Below are 21895 nucleotides of genomic sequence, written 5' to 3'. Positions count from 1 at the left end.
GTGTTTTGTCTGAAGTACGGATAGAGAAATCTTTGGTAACCTGGAAATTTTTCGCTATACCTGGGGCATGCAAACCTTTTGGCGTGCAAGCGAAGAGCGACCATTTATTTTTTAAATTTGTAGGTCCTCTATCACTTTAAACTCGTAGGATTGGTTATTTCCTAACTTGCATAAAGAAAGGATGCAGGGCAAAGCTTTGAAAAAATGCTATTTTAAATGAGACATCATTATTATACGACTGGATCGAGCAGTTTTAATGCGGAATTCAAGCTCGTTAAAAAATAAACATAAGAAATGAGCAAACGTTCCCCCAGAGTTTAAGCTCATTAAAAAATGAACCAATTTCTGGTAAATAACAATCGTGAATGTATTATCATCAACCTTTGAAGCCTTGGTCGTGTTCTCATCATCACCTCCACTCTGTATTGGCCGATCATTTGCCTCCATTTGATTGTTTACCCTTTTTGAGGAACAACTACGAAGAGTGATCCTGTTAGCCATCCTTGTGACACTGCCGTGATTGGAAAATTCCAAACCTTACTTGGAATTAGCTGCTACAAAAATTTATCACTCGTTCCTCAAAAAACGATTCTCCTTTAAGCTCTTTTCAACTGACTCGTAAACTATGAAAAGATTGCCGAGCGATTGGCATCTCCAACTCATTAAAGTGACCGAAAGTGCTATCCCTCCTTTAGATTTTAATCTTTTTGGACCTGAGGGATTATTACACAAAAAGATCAAGCGCTTGTTTTGTTCGGCTCGTTAAAATTACCGAAAATTCATCCCTTTTGTATTGTTTTATACTTTTTCGAACTCAAGGGATTATATGATGGAAAAGGATTATTGGAGTTTTCTTTACTTCCCTTTTCAGACTCTAAAATTTAAAAGGACCGAGTTATCTTTTTCGTTAAACTCGTTAAAACCTAATAGCGACAAACTTGTCCATACAGACAAGAACAAGTTTCACTATCACTAGGCTCGTTAAAACATAGTGCTGGATTTGCCCGAAGGGTAAATTATAGAACAAGCATATGTTATCCTCCTCAAGCTTGACAAAAATAAAGAGGTACTGGTTAGAAATGACTAGGGAAAAATTGGGAAGAAAACTTGAAGAAACTTTATTGGTAGCAAGTCGCTCTTGAACATGACACTTTCACTCCGCATCCGAGTCGGGTTGGGTTGTTCCATTCACTGGTCATATCACCATGGGTCCATCACACCATCCACATTTGGGGTTAACGCTACCAATCCATCGTGTCAATTGTCGCCGATATGTTCAAGAGAAGTTGCTCAGAGAATTCACCTGTGTCTCATCCACTGCAATACATTTACACTCCATTCTTTCATGATCGCCACCCTGAACCTTATTTCATCAGATCGTTTTCACCTCCATTAAAATCATTTTCTCCGTTCTATGTCATTGATGTGGGATTCAATAAGGCCCTCCTATAACGGATCGCTTCTTGTCGACATCAGCTCATTATCCAGGAAGTCGATCTAGGAACAACCCTTTCAATACTTTGAAGCTTGCATGCCTCAATGACAAGTTTCTCACTTCTGGTGACAGGTTTACATCGATGGCCTTCTACTGAAAGATTTTGCGTGGTGTTCGACGCCAAGTCCCTTATTCACACCACGTGAATTGTACTGTAGTACCTTGAGGGTCATCATCATTATCGATGATTCCTCTCGCACCTGTTAACAACTTACATCATTGGCTGGTAATCAGGTGATGTCTTTCCATGTTCGACTCCAGAATATCTATCACATGGAGCGACTTGTACTTTGACTGAGGATCGAATGAGATTGAAGACCCCGGATCTAGTTTCATCCATCTGGGCTGCGATATATATTCAGGAAAATAAAGACATCAAATGTACATCATTACTGCACAGATAATCATCCAACCTAAGGGATGATGGCTCTACCAGAATCATCAGTCTGCACACAGACGACTGTCTGTCTTATGTACATGAAAATGAATTTATAAAGCTGAGCATGGGAATGCCCGCCTCAGCTAGATCATGAAAATATTATGAAGATAATGTATTGTATTATATCTTATTACAGGTCGCCTTCCAGCTCGAAAAAATTCGGATCCTCATGATAAAGCATTTCACCCGACATAAAAAAGATTAACGACCTCATGCTTTAGGGGGCAACTGTTATAGAAATTTTTGGGCACTGCAACCCCAATCATAAATGTCCATAAACCAAGGGCTCTTAAGTCCCTAAAAGTGTTTTTCCAACTCCTAAAAGAACAAGTTCAGCTGATTACATCATCTCCCAGAAGTTCTCCATGAAAAACTACTCAGAACTGGTCAAAATTGGACCATCTCACCTGCTCCATGGTCAAAGTGCGCTATATCCCACCTAAATGCACACGGGAGGTGCGATGCATACTGAAAAGCCCTTCTATGGGGTGCGATGGGCTAGAGTGGATAGATGGTAGGGTCAATCTGCAAGGTGGAGGATCATGGAATCTTCCAGAAACTTCTCCTGTGACACTTACCTCTCTGCATTCGTCCAGGGATGAGTAAGAGATCATCAATCTCAAGTGGAATCAAGAACTATTAGAGAGAGGACACTAATCAAATCTCAAAAGCTGACTCGCCCCCCTTGTATACATCTATATATGGATCCCTCATCCCAGAGATCCGGAGGCTGGAATTTTGTATCTTGTAAGGAAGTTCTGCTGGTTTCTTGGTGTAACATCATAGTGTTGGGTGATCTAAGCTTTCCATGAGGTGAAGAAGGGATTTCTTGCTGAGAGGATGACACTGGGTCAGAACAATTGGTTGTAATCCTCTTTGATTTTCTTGATATTAATAAAGCTATTCAAGTTTTCCTCCACATTCTTGTATGATTGATGATATATGCATTTGTGTGGTCAATATATATCTGGTCCTATATTGTTTAGGATAGTAGATCTCTATTCTTGGATAGTGTTATGCTGCTTTGATTCCACAGGTGCTCCTTGAAGCTGGGTAGATGAGGAAGCGAGTGGCAAAGATCTATCAGAAGGGAGAGGAATCAAGCAAGGAACCAAGCGCAAGACAGAGGTTGGTCTCCTTTATTCCCCTCTTATCTACTTCTCATAAAGGGAAACGAAAGTAGTTTTAGCTTGTTTATTTCTAAGATAGCTACCAATCTTAGTGGGACTAGCAGATCTGCATAGACACTAGATTTCCCGATAACAAACCGCTCTCTTTATATGAGGGCATTGTATTGAGGCTATGTAATAGATGTGTATTCTCCGAGTGAGAAATAGAGAGGTGACATTGTGAGAGAAAATAGAGGATATTACAACGAATCTGCTATAGGTTGTGTCTATTCATTTTGCTAGATAATGGAAAGGAAGGACTGGCTGTTCGGGTGGACGTATCCCAAATTGGGTGAACCACGTATATCTGTGTCTCTTTAGTTTTTTGCGTTTTCTGTGTTTATATTTATGCAATATTTTATGTGTTCCATTTCTCTATAATATATAATTTTCTAACAAAGGATTAGGAATTTTCACAGGGGGTGATGGGAATGAATTTTTGGGGTTTAATCAAAATCCCTTTCCCTATACAAATTAATTCTGAGGCCTATGGGTTATGGCCCACTAAGTCTATCAGAAGTGTTTCTTAGGCCTTTAGCCTTAAACCATGGACTTACATAGACCCTTTCCAACAATTCTACTATTGGGTCTTGATTACCATCTATCAGGAGCTCATGCGCATACATTTTAGGCCTTAAAACAATAATTAATACGTATATCAGAACACTAGCATATAGGCATTAAGCCTTAACCCCTCGACCACACAAATTTCATAATGCATAGGGAAACATACAAAACCTAGCTCTGGAGCACCTATCGAACTTTAAATCATATGCACCCACTTTAATAACCATCGGCAGTTCCGCAACTTTATTCTATTGCTAGTCCACAGTGCCACTCATCCTTCGATCTCCGATAGCGATCACTCTAATCACCGATCCGTCCGATTGCATAGAGCTCTGATCACCGATCACCACAAACCTTGATCGCCAATTTTCCTATCGATGATATCACTTATCGGCCATTGCAAAGGTCATATATCGGCGCTATTCCCCGGTCGGATGTGATAAAGGTTCTGTCACCCCTTTGTGACTTCATCTGGACCGTTAATCTGGAAGATTAATGGCTACTATGTAGTCTCACCATTTTGATGGAATTCTATGTTTTAAAGACAATTCTACCATATTCTACTTTAAACACAATTATCTGCCACCTGCGTTCATACCATGACATGCATATATATAACAGTATTTCATTAGATTGCCATCGATCATACTATGATCAATGGTCCATCAAAACACTTCACAATTGGGATTTAATCCCTCACACACATATATGAAATAGAGTTGAAAAGAGACTCAACACAGACATACTGGAAATACGAACACATATTCATTATAATAAATGCAACATGATTACAACTAAGGCATTTCAGCGTTAGAATAGAGTCTCTCTTGACTACATTGCAACTATATGACTCTATGTCTCTCTCCTTGAACACACAGGTTCATTTTATATAAGAAAACATTGTTGGATTATTGGACCGGATCATGTAAAGGATCCAATCATATCCTCTAACAAAAGCCCCAAAGCCCTCATACTCGAATGCATGCATATACACATGGAAGATTACATTAGTAAGTCTCCTCGAGAGACTTATCCATCTTTTTCCATCTTTAAATATGTTTTAAAACAAATTTTTCTCCTTGTTTTTCTCCCTTGGTCCATGCCTTCCTCTTCGCTCTGCTTTGGATTCCTCCCTTTGTTTAAGGGTGCTGGATGCTCCTGCATCAGATTCCCAAGGCACAAAAATTTATGACCTCCCAGTCATATGCTTCTCCTTGTCTTTTGCAATTCTACCCACTGCATTTCTTCAGTGGAACTACCTTCATGGTCTTCTATGAGCTGCAACCAAACCTCTGCAGTAACAGTCTCCTTCTACTACATGATACCTCACCAAGCCCTCCTCACTCAGTCTTTTGGCATCCTTCAGGTTCTCTCCTCTGGAACCAATTGAGCACTCCATGCTCTAGGTTTGCTTCAAATCTTCTCACCTTCTTTTGTTGTTCTCTATGCGATAGTAAGACCATAAACTCTCCAGCATTAAACAACTGTACCTCTTACTTCTTCTTCTTTCTCTCTAGAATCCTTCTCCTCACAGGAAAACTTTCCCTGCTCTGGTACCAAATGATGGGAATGAATTTTTGGGGTTTAATCAAAATCCCTTTCCCTAAACAAATCAATTCTGAGGCCTGTTAGTTATGGCCTACTAAGCCTATCGGAAGCATTTCTTAGGCATTTATCCTTAAACCATGGACTTACATAGACCCTTTCCAACCATTTTACTATTGGGTCATTATTACCATCTATCGGGAGCTCATACACATATCTTTTAGGCCTTAAAACCCCGATTAATACATATATCAGAACACTAGCATATAGGTGTTGAGCCTTAACCCTTTGGCTGCACAAATTTCATAATACACAGGGAAACATATGAAACCCAGCTCTGGAACACCTTCCGAACTTCAAATCATATGCATCATCTTTAATAACCATCGGCGGGTCCACAGCTTTATTCTGTCGCAAGTCTGTAGCACCACTCATCCTCTGATCTCTGATAGCAATCACTACGATCGCCGATCCCTCTGATCGCACAGAGCTCCGATCGCCAATCGCCACAAACCTCAATCACCAATTGGCCTATCGGCGATATCGTTTATCAGCCATCACAAAGGTCATATATTAGTGCTATTCCGCGGTCTGAAGCAATAAAGTTTCTTCCGCCCCTCTGCGACTTCATCTAGACCGTTGATCTAGAAGATCAACGACTACTATGTATTCTCGCTGTTTTGATGGAATTCTACATTTTAAACATAGTTCTACCATATTCTTCTTTAGACACAGTTATCTGCCACCTACATTCATACCATGACATGCATATATATAACAGTATTTCATTACATCACCATCGATCCTACTGTGATCGATGGTCGATCAAAGCACTTCACAATTGGGATTTAATCCCTCGCACACATATATGAAACAGAGTTGAAAAGAGAATCCACACAGACATAATCGAAATACAAACACATATTCATTATAATAAACACAACACAATTATAGCTAAGGCATTTCAGCCTTAGAACAGAGTCTCTCTCGACTACATTGCAACTATATCACTCTGTGTCTCTCTCCTTGAATGCGCAGGTTCATTTTATATTAGAAAAAATTGTTGGATTATTGGATCAGATCATGGAAAGGATCCGATCATATCCTTTAACAAAACCCCCAAAGCTCTCATACTTGAATGCATAGATATACACATGGCAGATTACATTAGTAAGTCTCGTCGAGAGACTTATCCATCTTTTTCCATCTTTAAATCTGTTTTAAAATAGATTTTTCTCCTTACTTTGCTCCCCTGATCCACACCTTCCTCTTCACTCTGCTTTGGATTCCTCCCTTTGTCTAAGGGTGCTAGATACTCCTGCATCAGGGTGTTTCCCTCAGATATTTTCTTTATATTTTTCCAATCCCAACGACCAACTTGTTAGAAAAAACCACAACTTGAGAGAAAAAGTGAAAATCCTTAATGAGAAATTGCAAAGCTACTAGTCAGAAAAAGTACCGGAGATTCCACCTCAAGTAATAGAGCACTTTATTCATCCACCTTCTGACAAATTTGAGAAGGGATCAACCAATGGAAATCCTACTACTCTTCTAAGTCTCCCCACATATATTTGTATCACCACTTGAGTATTTTCCTATATTTCAGCCTCGACTAGTAGACATTGTTGCAACTTAAGAAGAACTAAGATTATTTATAACTACAACTGCTTAAAAAAAGAAGTGCATTGATGGTATAATCTAGAACATAGACACCTTTTTCTAGGACAAACATGTATAAATAAAGAACTTCCATATCTATGAAAAATAAGTGAGGATGGACAGTTCCCATTTTGAGGATAGGAGAATTTGTATATAGTATGTTGGGTATTTTTCTTAAAGAGTGTCAGCACAAATAGTTTCTAGAAGCTCTCACAGGGACCTATGATTAACATAAAAAATTTCTATGTCGAAGACTATGGGAGAAGCCTTTGTCCATAGAGTTTTTCCTCTAGAGGCACATATCCAAGCTATCCAAATCCCCAAGAAGCATTATGATTTGAATCTAAAGGAGCATTGCTCAATGTGGGATCATTTAAAATAAGATTTGAAGAAGGTTTCGAAGTTGGAAGCTTAGGTAAAGTGTTTGGAGGAAGAAAATAAGTCCGTGAAGTATCTTACTAACTCCATAATGAGCTGTAAGGATATATATCTATTTACTCTATTTATCTATACAATATACATTTGTTATTTGTCTTAAAGGTAATGGCCACAAACGGGCCCCAAAATGTGAATTTTGTAGAAAGATTTCAAAAGGCATACTACAAGAGAAATCATGAAGACAAGGATCTACTCTATGAATTGTACCACCATGAAATCCTCCTAAATCATGATCAAGAGTGGAACCCCAACAATTTTTTATGTCATGTGAAACTGAGGGATTTCATCTATTTGTTAACCCATTAGGTCCAATTTAGGTGTGTCTAGTTTATTGCTTATTGAAGTCAATAGGATTGTAATTTGTGGGTGAGGGTGATTTCCACAATCCTTGGGTTATTCGTAGATTGCAATATGTGTTTTTTCCTTCAATTACACATATTAATATCATTAATACAAATTATTTGGATGAAATAGAATGCTTGACTACCTTTCCAATGCTAGTGGGATAGCACAATTAAAGAGATGAGAAGAAATGATTCCTTCAATATTTCCAACCTTTGTATGTATTTATAGTGAGTGGAAATAAATAATGGTGTAGGGCTACCACCCGCACATACCCAGAGTATGCATTTATCAGTAATGCATCCACAACTGTCCCGGAATATTTAACTCAACGAAGGACTTAAATCTTCAGACCGTAAATGGTCAAGTGGCCCTTTTATCAGTTCCTTTGTAACGAAACTTCAATCACCCCGCTTAAAACCCTCTATCGGGACTCTATCCGCTCTCATAACCTTCACATAAGACTTTAACAAAGCCTTCCATTTAATCTCTCTTATCGGGACTTAAAAACCCTTCTTAACATTTATTTAAGTCTCTAGGTGCATATATATATACATACATATATATATATATATATATATATATATATATACATATATATATATATATATACATATATATACATATATATACATATATATACATATATATACATATATATATATATATATATATATATATATATATATATATATATATATAGATTATATAGATATATATAACCAGTCCTCCAGACCCTGATCAATATATATATTAACACAAAAAGACTCTATTGGTGCTCTTCCTTATAAAATCCCTGTATAAAGGGAAAATGTTTAAAACACAACTATCTCCACCACTACACGGGTTATGCACAGACCCCGAGGTTAAAACCTCAATCACAATCGGTTGTCGGCTTATTCAGTGGTCACACATATATGCTCGTAACCCCCTCCTATTCTGATATGCGACTATCGAAGCGTTAACATATAACTTTTACGCAGCATAATTTTACATAGGAACCCTACTCCAAATACATATATCGAACTTAAAATGTTATACAATTGCCATTATAACCTTGTCGAGTCCGCTCTTTAGTTGCCACTCCTCCGATAGGCTAAACTTTGCTTGGCCCGATCTTCGATTACCGATTGGATTTATCATTATCAGTGTTCGACATTCCACTGCCCACTGTCAATTGGATTCTCCAATTTGCGATCAGTAATTTAATCGTAGTCGTTGATCCTGGTTCTTGATCCAATGGTTGATAATTAATCGCAGGGTTGCAATCACATTGTTATAAGGTTCGACTCCGATAACTTGAAAAAAAACCCCGCCAATGTGATTAAATCTCAACCATTAATCTATGAGATCTAATGGATACTGAGTGTTGGACTTCACTTGTCTGGTCGTCCTCTTTTACTTGGGTTTTCTGCATTTTCTTTAGTTTCTCTGTGTATTCCAAGTAAATTTAAGGTTCTGCCTTGCACCTTTTTGCTGCTCGCTCTTCCTCCTGGGCTTAGCTCCTTTAGCGAATTCTTGCTTCAAAATTTCACCCCAGATCTCCACTCTAGTCTTCAATTGAATTCAATGATCCTTTGTGGTTCCTCCGTCAATATCACACCCAAGCGTACTTCAAAACTCTGCCTGCACTTTATCACAGAACCTACGAGTTCAACACAATAATTCAAACATTCATGAAATACTCTTCAATACTCTGACGCAGTGAGGAACTAACATTTACATATATTAATGTAAAAGCAAAGATTACATGCGAGACACTTCGGTCTGATGCACACACACAAGCCCGATTATGCTATTAGTGGCCTCCTCCTATTGAACGTAGGTTCACTTATTTATAATAATGCATTGGATTGGATCATTGGAGGATCCAATCACCCCTCTAACAAAAGCCCTAAAGTTCTCTGCATGCATACATATGTGGCAGATAAGTCTCCTTGAGACTTTATCCATTCCATATTTTCCTCTATTTTAAAACATAAAAGTCTTCTTATCAGCTTCCCATTTAATGCCTAAAAGCTCTCTCTTGTTACTAGAATCATGGAATTGTTTAAGAGTTGGATTTGACTTCTACCACTCATGTTCTCATTTATTTATTTTTTAGAGCATTTACATATTCTCCCATTATCTAATTAAATCACACTTAAAGGCCTAAATATTGCCTTAGATTGATACTTAGGAAAGATATTTCCTAAAATTAATGACCCCCTATGTTTAGTATTTACAATGATTTTCCTTAGGCTGAATGCTCGTGCATCAGACTCCCAAAGTAGAAAATATTCATGATCTCCTCATCATGTATCTTACAGTCTTGCTCTTCTTGGATCCCACACTTTGTTTTGTAACTGTCGAGATACTTTATTACTTTGCTGCTGTTGCACTGTTAGTCCCCTATACTACTAGTGTAACCCCTTATTGTTATTAGTACAACCCACTTATTATATTGATGTACCCATGTAGTGCCCATATTGTTACTATTGTGCCCCATAGAAGCCCACTATTGTTATTATTGTGCCCTTACATTATTATTGTTATGTCGGCTCTGATTATGTTATGACCCCTTGGACTCCTATATATAGAAAGGAGGTCTTTTCATTTGTATCATCCAAGAATTGTTCATTTATGTAATGTAAAGGAGGTTGCCCCCTCGAAGATGTTGAATTCTAAGGTGTTGATCTATCTTTTCTATCTTTTCTTGAGCTGGTTTCATAACATTTGGTATCAGATCTTTGGATTCTAGGGTTTCGCTGCTCCAAACAGGTCATTGTGGCATTTTCGCTATAACTTTTTTCAATGACGTTTCAAAAGTCACAAAAAAAACCCATTTGAGAAGAAATCTCGCTGAACCTTGGGTCCGAATTTCGGAGCTTTTCACGTGATATTTGCAGAGATATGATCTGAGGAAGTTGGTCTTTTTGTAGACTCCTGAATTACATTCAAAAAAGGTGACCTGGGAAAAATTGTCATAACTTTGTCTCTAGGAATTGGATTGAAATTTCGTAAGAAGGTATAGAATGAGGACGGACTGTATTTTCTTGTATGCATTTTTTAGATCCAGAAGTTAAAACAGTGACAAGTGGCACGTCATACAAGTTCACTCTACTGAACTAGTCTATAATCAAGTCACTGTGGGACATTCTGCATAACTCTTTCTTAGAGAATCCAATTTGAATCAGACTGCTGGAATTGGAAGGAGGACATAGAGGGCTACCATAGGTCACAATTTCAGAACTTAAAGATCTGAAAGTACAGAGTTACAGTCGTTTCAAGGTCGAGATCCTAAAATCAAGAAAAAGCAAGATGAGGAAGTTTGATGGCAAGGATCCGGTAAATTAGATACTTCTAATGGAGCAATATTTTGATCTACATGGTGTACAATTGTTACAAAAGGTATGTATTGCATCTTCATATTTAGAACCAGATCAATTTTTATGGTATGAAGGGCTTTTTTCTCGTAAACAACTTGTTACGTGGTCAATTTTCACGGAGGAAATGATAGCACATTATGAGGATAAAAAGAGCAACACCTTCTTTAGAGCAACACCACAACAATTGGAAATAGTAAAAGCGCTTTGTTACATAATGGAAAGTAAAATTATGGCAACAAGGAAGTCTACCCCTCACAACTATAAAGATGGAAGTGTTGTTTCTCCTAGCCTTCCACAACCTACAAGGGTTACACCACAATAATTGGAAGAAAAAAGAGAAAAAGGGCTTTGTTACAATTGTGATAGCAAATGCACTAAAGGTCATAAGTGTACTGAGAAGAAATTATTTTACATAGAGTATGAAGAGGAGGAAGAAAAAGATCAAGAAACTTCAAAAGAAGAGGATATACACCAGGACCCAACCCCAGAGAAAGAAGAAATGAAACAGGCCATATCTTGTAAAGCATTGGCAAGAATTACCACTCCTCAAACTCTCAAGATAGAAGGACATATCAAGAATAAAAAGGTGAAAGAAGTGGAAGATCACATCGCGAAAGAAGAAATGAATACAACCATATTTTGTAATTCATTGGTCGGAATTACCACCCCTCAAACTATCAAGATAAAAGGAAATATCAAGAAGAAAAATGTTCAAGAAGTGAAAGATCACATTGAGCATCACGAAATGAATCCGACCATATCTTGTAAAGGATTGGAAGAAATTACCACTCCTCAAACTCTAAAGATAGAAGGACATATCAAGGAGAAAAAGATTCAAGCAGTGAAAGATCACATCGAGCATCAACAACAAGTTCTCCAACTTTTAAAGGATAACGCCATTTCGGTGCAAAATCAAACGAAAAAACAAGTATATCAACATCGTAGTGAAAAATGTTTTGATGTAGGTGATTGGGTATTTTTACTACTACATCTCAAGCAAGCTATTTATGAGAAGGAAATGTTGGCAACATTACACGCACTTAAAAAATTGCGGCCTTACCGAATGGGAAGACTCTTCAAGGATGAGGATGTGGAAGCATTGTTTTGTGCTATTTTTATTATCCAACCAGATTGGATAAATAAAGCAAGGAATGAATGGAAGAAGGAAGAAGAAGTATGGCCACTTATTCGAAAGTTACAAAAGATCCCAATTCAAACAATATTGCCAGATATTGAAGAGGAAGGAAAAAACATATTGGAACCTGGCACAGTCACAGAAACAAGAACCTGACAGCTATGAAATCGATCAATTTCAGAGTATCTCATCAAGTGGAAGAACTTACCCGCTGAAGATTCCACATGGGAGGACAAGAATTTTATACAAAAGCATAAAGAACTACTCAAGCGTTGAGGACAACGCTTTTTGAAGGAGAGGGGCATGTTAGTCCCCTATACTACTAGTGTAACCCCTTATTGTTATTAGTATAACCCACTTATTATATTGATGTACCCATGTAGTGCCCATATTGTTACTATTGTGCCCCATAGAAGCCCACTATTGTTATTATTGTGCGCTTACATTATTATTGTTATGTCGGCTTTGATTATGTTATGACCCCTTGGACTCCTATATATAGAAGGGAGGTCTTTTCATTTGTTTCATCGAAGAATTGTTCATTTATGTAATGTAAAGGAGGTTGCCCCCTCGAAGAGGCTGAATTCTGAGGCATTGATCTATCTTTTCTATCTTTTCTTGAGCTGGTTTCATAACATGCACTTTTGCTGTATCTTCCTCCATTTTCTTCTTCCTTTCAATCAGGTTCAACTTCTGATTGGTCTTGCTTGCTGCCGTTACCATTTTCCTCCATTTGAATTGCTTCATCATCTACTTCCATAATTCTTCAATTTCTATTTCCAGAATATCTTTGGGCTGGTCCATTTTCTGCTTCTTACTTTTGTCTTCTTCTCTTTGTTTTAGGTTACTGTTGTTGTCTTCTATGCTAACATTTCTTTTACTTGCTTCATTTTTGGTTTATTTTCTCTTGCTTTACTTGCTACCATTTTTACTGCCTCCCTATCATCCTTACCCTCTTTCATGATTGAATCATGATTGTTCATCATTTTCTCCAGCAATTTAATATCTTTGTTCCATGGATTGAATTCTTCAATGAAGTCTTCTTCTTTCATCATTACTTGGCTCACCTGTGCCAAATCTCCTCCAGCAATTGCAACAAAACCTGCATTCACAAAACACTTGTTAAAATTAGAAACATGAGGCCTTGGTTCCTCTTCTTTCTTTGGCAGCATTTCAGTTTGTTGCTTTATTTCCTCTTCCTCTGTCAGCATATCAGTATGCTAATTCGAATTCTTAGTAGAATTCATGAAACTGTCCATTAGTCTCTCTTCCACACCATCTATTCTAATGATGCCTTCCTACTCTTCTCCACTGTAGTGAACTCCTCCTTTAACCTGCTGCTGGTTATCTTTACTTTGAAATTGTTGGATTACTACCACCTCTTTACCATCTTCAAACAATCTCTGCTCAAACTCTTTGATCACATACTCATACTCATTCATGCTGTTTAATGAACCTGCAAACAAATTATTGCATCTTCCTATCTCCATGCCTTCTTGAGACACATCTTCTTCTTCAGAAACTGTAACTGCAGCTTATGTTCTACTGTCAGGTTCTTTGATCAGTTTCTCCAGCAGTTTAATCTCTTGTTCACACTTAGCAAGCACTTCATCGCATTGCTCTCTTCTTCCAGATTCATCCTTTACATGCTATGTTACAATATTAAAACATCGTCTTCCTTTGATCCTTGTAATGTCAAGGTCTTTCTGCTGTAACAAATCACTACTTCCCTCATTCAAGAGGTCTTCTCCATCATATTTTGTTCTCCTAGAGTACTCCTCCAGACTTTTGATATCTTCAAAAGACTATCCATCCTCTTCAAAACACTCTTTTGTTAGTGTTCCTTTTCCCAAGGTTAAATCCTTTACATAGGGTTCCTCCTTCTTAACATCCTTCAATAGATGTTCTTCTTCTCTACTATTTATCTCAATAGTTTCCATGGCTCTCTCTACTGTGCCTATCATCATATTGAATTGATTATCCTTTACGATGTTTTCAGCTAACATAATCTCTTCCTCAAGTTTTCCTTCAATCCCTTGCTATTTATCTCCTCTGAAGATATCTTCAAATGGCTGTTTTTCTCCAACAATATCTGCCATCGTACACAAACTATCAGTTTTAAAAATATAAGACCCTATGGTCTCACTTGATGGTTCAACCATCATATCTCCTTGCTATTCTAAATCATTCATATGATTCAAAAATTCTTTGATGCTCTCTTATTCAATATCCTCAAGCCCTTCACTTAGTTGCTTAACATCTTCTAGTAGCTGTATATGAGATCTATGTACCTCATCTTATTCCAGAATATATTTTTGATTCTGTTGGTATTTTTCCTTCTTCATGAAAATATCAGTCAATTGTCCTTCACCTACAAACATACACAAATTGTAAGATTTAAAACCATGTGACCCTTCAGTCTTACTTGAACTTTCAGTATTCCAGGCTTCACCTTCACTATCTCACAGAAATTCTCCTTGCTCTAGTTCACAAATGGATTCTTCTATTTCTAACTCAACTTCCTTGAGTTTTCCCTTCAACCACTTCACTTTCTTTTGTTGCAGCCTTCTCTGCATCTCATGCCATTCTACTAGCTTTTTCCTCAAGACCCAACCTAGTCTCTAGATTTCCTCAAGCATTCTCCTTAATGCATTGAGTTGTTCTTTTAATTCAGCAACCTCTTTGTCAATTTCCTCTTGACTTATCTTCTTGCCATTTTCCTTGGAATCCTTCTTCCCGTAACTTCTACTATGGCTTCTCTCTAAACCTCTACTATGACTATCAATAGTCATCTTCTTCTCTTCTTTCTCAATGAGCTCTTTTGCAACAAGCCTCTGCAACAGCTAGTCCTCCTGGCTACAATCTTACCTCACTAATCTCTCCTCACTCAGTCTTTTGGTAAGCACAGGTCCTCTATCTAGAACCTCTTCTTGAGAAACACCTTTGCTCCTTCTAGGCTTCTGCAATCTCTCACTTTCTCTTGAGAACACTTCAACTGTCCTCTTTTTCCATTCTCTTGTTGGATTCTCCAGGTTCATTGCCACTTCTCCTTTAGATTATTCTCCTTACTCTGTCTTCAAGAACTCACCTGGTTCTTCTCTCACAGCTTCCTTGCTGTCACTTGTGTATTAGTATAAAACACACATTCTTAATTTAAAATAGAACACATTACCTCACTTCCAATATCTCACCGTGATCTTGTTTCACCATTCCAGCTATCGTTTGAATGGATTGTTCTCTGTTTTCTCTCCATGTCCTATTTCCTTCAAAACTTGTGCTAAGCAATCTTGCTTTCTCTTTCCTTTAAGAAATCCTCTGTTTCCGCTTACTCCAAGCCTCTACTGGAACTACTACAATCTCCCACTATAGTCTTAATCATTAAACACAATACCTTTTCCTGTGTGCAAATTCATGTTGGGTGTGGAGCTTGATTATCTTCTGTATTCAAAGGTTTTAGTCAGATGTATACCCCAGGAAGACTGTACACCCCTCCACACGGGGGGGGGGGGGGGGGGGGGGGGGGGGGGGGGGGGAGTTGTTCCCCCTGGCCAGGGGGTCCAGGGGCCAGTGGTCCCTCGGTGGGGGTTCAGGGGTAGCACCCCCGAAGCTAAAAATAGATGTAAAATTACCTTGTAAAAGTCTACTAATTTCTAGTCAATCTAGGTCGTTCATTAGGTGGATGATTTGATGGTAGAAGTTATGTTTAATTTAGGGTTTTTTTCCCTAGAAGGCAACTCCTCACGATATATGAGGGAATTGTATTGCATCTATGTATATTTGTATTCTTAGTGAGGAAGAGAGAGGACATTTAGAGTGAAGAGGGTGTTACAACAAATCTGTTGTAGGTTGTATCTCTTCAGTTTGCTAGATAATATAATAAAAGAAGTATTGGTTGTTTCTCCCTGGATGTAGCCCAAATTGGGTGAAGCACGTATATATGTGTCTCTCTTGTTTTATGTGTTTTTTGTGTTTATATTTCTTCACTATTTTATTTGTTCCATTGCTCTGTAATATATAATTTTCTAACAACTGGTATCAAAGTCGAAGGTCTATTTGGTTGATTAACTCGCAGGAGAGAAGGGTTCCTGGTTTGAGTGGGAGCAATGGCAGAAGATGGTAGGTTTAGGGTCAAAAAATTCAACGACCAAAACTACCAGCTGTGGAATATGTAGATGGAAGATTATCTAAATCAGAGAGATCTGTAACTACCATTGAGTGGAAAGACAAGGAAGCGATGAGTATGGCAAACACAGAATGGTATATTCTCAACAGAAAGGCACTTGGACCAATATGGCCATTCCTAGCGGTGTCAGTAGCATTTAATATTTCAAAGGAAACGAAAACACAGGGTTTAATGTCGGCATTGGCCAAACTATATGAAAAACCCTGGGCCTCAAATAAGGTATTTATTATGAAGCGTTTATTTAATATGAAGATGTTAGAAGGTGGATATGTTGTAGACCATTTAAATGATTTTAATACAGTTACAAGTCAGTTAAGTTTTGTAGGGGTAAATTTTGATTATGAAGTTAGGGCTCTGTTATTTCTGTGCTCATTGCCAGAAAGTTGGAATGGTTTAGCTATGGCCATTAGTACCTCTGTCTTTGGATCTAGTACTTTAAAGTTTGATGATGTTGTTGGTGAAATCCTTAGCGAGGAAATGCAATGGAAAAAGCTTCGGTGAGACATTAGGTAATGCTTTGAGTGTAGAGTCTAGGGGAAGAAAAATGGAAAGAGGAAAGAGCCCAAGATATCATAGTAAATCAAGGAAAGGTAGATCCAAGTCCAGATCGGGGATAATATGCCGGAAATGATGAAAGAAAGGACACATAAAGAAAGACTGTAGATCTTGGAAGGGAAAAGAAGGAGATGCACAATAAGAAAACAATCATCAAGCAAATGTGACAGGTGAGGTGTTACAAGATGCTTTGATTCTTTCTTTCGAAAATATTACTGATTCTTGGGTGGTAGATTCAGGGGCCTCATTCCATGCCACACCTGATAAGAAATATTTTCATGACTATGTTCAAGGATATTTTGGACAAGTCCATTTGGGTGATGATAAACCCTATAAAATTGTTGGAATGGGTAAGGTTCTTGTAAAACAGCAGAATGGAAACCAATGGCTACTAAAGGAGGTAAGGCAGGTTCCAGATCTGAAGAAAAATTTGATTTCAATAGGGCAATTAGGCAGTGAAGGTTATGTGACAACTTTCATAGATAAATCTTCGAAGGTCACCAAAGGAGCCCTACTAATAGCAAAAGGCGAAAAGGTTGGTACGTTGTATTTATGCAATGGTATTTCTAACTCTATTAATGCTTTAACTTCCAAAGGAGCAGATGCAACATTATGGCATCATAAGCTCGGGCGCATGAGTGAGAAGGGGATGAAGATTCTTCACTCAGGGAATTTGTTGCTGGGTTTGAAGAATGTTGATTTGGACTTCAGTGAGAATTTTGTTTATGGAAAATAGAAGAGAGTCAGATTGCTTAGAGTTGGGAAAGAAAAGAAAATCAAAAAATTAGAGCTTGTGCATACAGATGTATGGGGACCTGCTTAGGTATCATCTCTTGGTGGCTCTCACTATTATGTTACTTTTATTGATGATGCAACTAGAAAAACCTAGATTTATTATATTCGAAATAAATCTAATGTATTTGATATTTTCGAGAAATGGAGAGCTTTGGTTGAAAATGAGACAGGAAAAAGGTTGAAGTGTCTTAGATCAGAAAATGGAGGTGAATATTGCAGCAAAGAGATTGATAGGTACTGTTCAGAGAATGGAATTTGTAGAGAGAAGATAGTTCCAGGAACACCACAAGAAAATGGCATGTCAAAAAGGATAAATAGGACAATCATGGAGCGTGCAATGTGCATGAGATTGCATGCAAGATTGTCTTTACAATTTTTGGCAAATGTTGTAGATACTATTGTTTATCTAATAATCAGGGGGCCTTCAAGTTCCTTGGATGGTGGTATTCCAAAGGAGGCATGGACAGGTAAAAAGGTATACTACTCCTTTTTGAAGACTTTTGGTTGTGAAGCCTTTGCCCGCATTAACAAAGAAAATAGAACAAAGCTTTAGGCAAAATCAAAGAAATGTACCTTTATTGGATATCGTGTTAATGATTTTGGTTATCACTTATATGATTATGAAAATCAAAAAATCATTAGGAGTAGAGATTTAATATTCAATGAAAAGGTCCTGTATAAGAATCAGTTGCAGGAAAAGAAATAGAAAAAAGAAAATAGAGAATACACTGTGCTTGACGATATCATAGGAAAAGTGATGGTGCCTGAAAATCATAATGATCAACAGCCAGAACAACAACCACAATAGCAACAAGAAATTCAAACACCTGAAAGTGGTGTTAGAAGATCTACCAGGATAAGTAGACCCCCTGAACGATACTTTCCTTCATTATATTATGTATTGTTGACTGATTCTGGTGAATCATAATGTTATGAAGAAGCAGTGCACGTAGAAACCAGGAAGAAGTGGGAGAAAACCATGAAATAAGAGATGGAATCCTTAGCACATAACCAGACTTGGGACTTAGTCAGGTTGCCTACAGGTAAAACAACATTGCAGAATAAATTGGTTTATAGGCTGAAGGAAGAAGATGGAGGAAAACAAAGGTATAAAGCTAGACTTGTGGTGAAAGGGTTTGTACAGAAGAAAGGTATTGATTTTGATGAAATATTTTCTCCTGTTGTTATAATGACTTCAATCAGAACTATTTTAAGTCTAGTAGTAGCTGAAGATTTGCATCTTGAGCAGTTAGATGTAGAGACAACATTTCTGCATGGGGATTTGGAGGAAGAGATATATATGTAACAGCCACAAGGATATGAGGTAAAAGGGAAGGAGACACTAGTGTGCTAGTTGAAGAAGAGCTTGTGTACCTTAAAACAGGCTCCAAGGCAGTGGTATCTAAAATTTGACAGGTTTATGTCAAAACAAGGTTATACTAGATATCACTCTAATCAGTGTGTTTATCTCAAAAGGAAAAATGATGGCAGCTATATTATATTGTTATTGTATGTAGATGACATGCTTGTTGCGGGTTCTAACATGCAGGAGATAAATGTGCTCAAAAGAAAATTGGCAAACTCATTTGCAATGAAGGATTTGGGTGTTGTAAAACAAATCCTTGGTATGAGAATAATTAGAGACAGGGAGAATCGCAAATTAACATTGTCTCAAAGTGAGTACATAGAAAAGGTGTTGAAAAGGTTTAATATGCAGATAAAAAAATTAGTTGGCATACCTTTGGCTAGCCATTTCAAATTAAGTAAGGAGGCATGTCCCAAGCTCAAGAAGAAATGGCTCATATGTCTAAAGTTCCATATGTGTTAGGCCCCTATACTACTAGTGTAACCCCTTATTGTTATTAGTATAACCCACTTATTATATTGATGTACCCATGTAGTGCCCATATTGTTACTATTGTGCCCCACAGAAGCCCACTATTGTTATTATTGTGCCCTTACATTATTATTGTTATGTCGGCTCTGATTATGTTATAACCCCTTAGACTCCTATATATAGAAAAGAGGTATTTTCATTTGTATCATCGAATAATTGTTCATTTATGTAATGTAAAGGAGGTTTCCCCCTCTAAGAGGTTGAATTATAAGGCGTGGATTTATCTTTTCTATCTTTTCCTGAGCTGGTTTCATAACATTTGGTATCAGAGCTTTGGATTCTAGGGTTTCGCTGCTCCAAACAGGTCATCGAGGCATTTTCGCTATAACATTTTTTCTGTGACATTTCAGAAGTCGCAAGAAAAACCCATTTGAGAAGAAATCATGCTGAACCTTGGGTCCGAATTTCAGAGCTTTTCGCACGATATTTGCGGAGATATGATCTGAGAAAGTTAGTATTTTTGCAGAATTCTTAATTACATTCAAAACAGGCGACTTGGGGAAAATCTTCATAACTTTCTCTCTGGGTATCAGATTGAAATTTCGTCAGAAGCTACAGAAATACAACAGATTGCAGTTTCTTGTATGCATTTTTCATATCCAAAGGTTGAAACAGTGACAAGTGGCACTTGATACAATTTCGCTCTTCTGGAAAGGTCTATAATCAGGTCATCTTGGGAGATTGTGCATAACTCTTTCTTAGAGAATCCAATTTGGATCAGACTGGTGGCATTGGAAAGAGGACACAAAGGGCTACTACAGTTCACAATTTCAGAACTTAAAGATCTAAAAGTACAAAGTTACAGTTGTTTCAAGGTCGAGCTCCTAAAATCAAGAAAAAGCAAGATGAGGAAGTTTGATGGCAAGGATCCAGTAAATTGGATACTTCAGATGGAGCAATATTTTGATCTACATGGTGTACAACTATTACAAAAGGTATGTATTGCATCTTCATATTTAGAACCAGATCAATTTTTATGGTATGAAGGGCTTTGTTCTCGTAAAAAACTTGTTATGTGGTCAATTTTCACGGAGGAAATGATAGCACATTATGAAGATACAAAGAGCAACACCTTCTTTAGAGCAACACCACAACAATTGGAAAGAGTAAAAGGGCTTTGTGACATAATGGAAAGAAAAATTATGGAAACCAGGAAGCATACCCATCACAACTATAAAGATGGAAGTGTTGTTTCTCCGAGCTTTCCACAACCTACAAGGGTTACACCACAACAATTGGAAGAAAAAAGAGAAAAAGGGCTTTGTTACAATTGTGATAGCAAATGCACTAAAGGTCATAGGTGTGCTGAGAAGAAATTATTTTACATAGAATATGAAGAGGAGGAAGAAAAGGATCAAGAAACATCAATAGAAGAGGATATACGCCAGGACACCACCCCAGAGAAAGAAGAAATGAATCAGAGCATACCTTGTAAAGCATTGGCAAGAATTACCACTCCTCAAACTCTCAAGATAGAAGGACATATCAAGAAGAAAAAGGTGCAAGAAGTGAAAGATCACATCGAGAAAGAAGAAATGAATCCAACCATATATTGTAATTCAATGGACGAAATTACCACTCCTCAAACTATCAAGATAGAAGGACACATCAAGAAGAAAAATGTTCAAGAAGTGAAAGATCACATCGAGCATCAAGAAATGAATCCGACCATATCTTGTAAAGGACTGGAAGAAATTACCACTCCTCAAAAGATAGAAGGACATATCAAGAAGAAAAAGGTTCAAGCAGAGAAAGATCACATCGAGCATCAACAATAAGTTCTCCAACTTTTAAAGGATAATGCCACTTCGGTGCAAAATCAAACGAAACAATAGGTAGATCAACATCGTAGTGAAAAATGTTTTGATTTAGGTGATTGTGTATTTTTACTGCTACATCTCAAGCAAGCTATTTATGAGAAGGAAATGTTGGCAATACTACATGCACTTAAAAAATGGCGACCTTACCAAATGGGAATATTGAAAAATGAAATAAACTCCAACAGATTACAACAAAACACACATAAAAATCAGACACAAAATATTGGCGAAAAAGGCTAAAGCCTAATGCCTCTCTCTCACTTTCATACATTAAAATAATTGAATATAGTGTTACAAATAAATAGATGAGGGACAATGTTCTCAAGATAGTGCGTGCTATCTTAGACACTTTTGGTTGAGATAATTTCTCCTTTGGTTGAGATAATTTCTCACCAGACACACACCAATATAGGAGTTACCTAAACTAACTCCTATCTTAGAGGAACAACTCAAGAGTTGGGCACAAATTCCTAACTTGGAATATTTAA

The sequence above is a fragment of the Pinus tabuliformis genome, chromosome 8, assembly GCF_031772625.1.
Source record: "Pinus tabuliformis cultivar Carrire ecotype Pingquan chromosome 8, CPIR1, whole genome shotgun sequence".
NCBI classification, from domain to species: Eukaryota; Viridiplantae; Streptophyta; class Pinopsida; order Pinales; family Pinaceae; genus Pinus; species Pinus tabuliformis.
The sequence above is the reverse complement of the archived record's forward strand: the minus strand, read 5'-3'. Positions refer to the sequence as shown.